This window comes from Salvelinus sp. IW2-2015, unplaced genomic scaffold (assembly GCF_002910315.2).
Source record: "Salvelinus sp. IW2-2015 unplaced genomic scaffold, ASM291031v2 Un_scaffold9425, whole genome shotgun sequence".
NCBI lineage: Eukaryota > Metazoa > Chordata > Actinopteri > Salmoniformes > Salmonidae > Salvelinus > Salvelinus sp. IW2-2015.
The window spans coordinates 1-1,450 of NW_019950684.1; the positions used below are offsets into that span (position 1 = coordinate 1).

Genomic DNA, 1,450 nt, shown 5'->3' on the forward strand with positions numbered 1-1,450 from the left:
TCAGAAGCAGAGTAAGGCCTCTTCTCCTGTAATGTATACGCTGGTGGACATGTTAAGGTATATAATGGTGAAACAATTCCCACAGTCAGAGCAGAAGTGAGGCTTTTCTCCTGCATGTAAACATTGGTGTTTTTTTTAAGTTGCTCTGTTGAGAGAAACTCTTCCCACAGTCAGAGCAGGAGTACGGCTTTTCTCCTGTGTGTGTTCTCTGGTGAACTGTTACCTCAGATATGTTTTGAAGCATTTTTCCACAGTCAGGAAGCAGGTAGTAAGGCCTCTCTCCTGTGGTGTGTCTCTGGTGAACTGTTAGCTCAGATGATGTTGTGAAGCATTTTCCACAGTCAGAGCAGAAGTAAGGCTTTTCTCCTGTGTGTATACGTTGGTGTTTCTTTAAGCTGCTGTGTTGAGAGAAATTTTGCCCACAGTCAGAGCAGGAGTAAGGCTTCTCTCCTGTATGTATTCGCTTGTGACTATTTAACTTATCCAATTGGGAAAAACTCTTTTCACAGTCTGAGCAGGAGTAAGGCTTTTCTCCTGTATGTGAACGTTGGTGTCTTTTTAAGTTYCTCTGTTGAGAGAAACTCTTCCCACAGTCAGAGCAGGAGTAAGGCTTTTCTCCTGTATGTATACGTTCATGTTTYWTTAAGGTATCCAATAGGGAGAAACTCTTCCCACAGTCAGAGCAMAAGTAAGGATTCTCTCCTGTGTGTGTTCTCCGGTGAACTGTTAGCTCATATGATGTTGTGAAGCATTTTACACAGTCAGAGCAAGAGTAAGGCTTCTCTCCTGTGTGTATATGTTGGTGGTTTTTTAAGTTTCTCCGTTGAGAGAATCTGCACCCACAGTCAGAGCAGGAYTAAGGCTTCTCTCCAGTGTGCACGCTCTGATGAACTGTCAGAGCACCTGATGTTCTAAAGCTCTTCCCACAGTCAGAACAGGAGTAAGGCTTCTCTCCCGTATGAATACGCTGGTGTGTTTGTAAGCTTCCCAGTTGAGAGAAACTCTTCCCACAGTCAGAGCAGGAGTAAGGCTTCTCTCCTGTGTGCATACGCTGGTGAGATTTTAAGGTATTAAATTGGGCGAAACAATTCCCACAGTCTGAYCAGGAGTAAGACTTTTCTCCTGTATGTATTAGCTGGTGCCTATTTAACTTATCCAATCGGGAGAAACTCTTTTCACAGTCGGAGCAGGAGTAAGGCTTCTCTCCTGTGTGCACTCTCTGATGAACTGTCAGAGCCCTTGATGTTGTGAAACTCTTTCCACAGTCAGAYCAGGAGAAAGACTTCAATCCRGTGTGCCATCTCTGATGAACTYTCAGAGCCRTTGATGTTGTGAASCTCTTCCCACAGTCAGTGCAGGAATACAGATTCTCTCCTGTGTGTATTTTTAAGTGRATTTTTAGCTTTGATAGCWTTGGGAAAATCTCCWCACAATGTGMGCAGTGGTGAGA

General features: G+C 44.0%; 1 pseudogene; it reads right to left on the reverse strand.

Moving 5' to 3' along the window:
• Positions 1 to 52: 52 nt before the first annotated feature.
• LOC112079768 (zinc finger protein ZFP2-like) lies at positions 53 to 1,149 on the reverse strand (annotated as a pseudogene).
• Between the last annotated feature and the right edge of the window lie 301 nt (positions 1,150 to 1,450).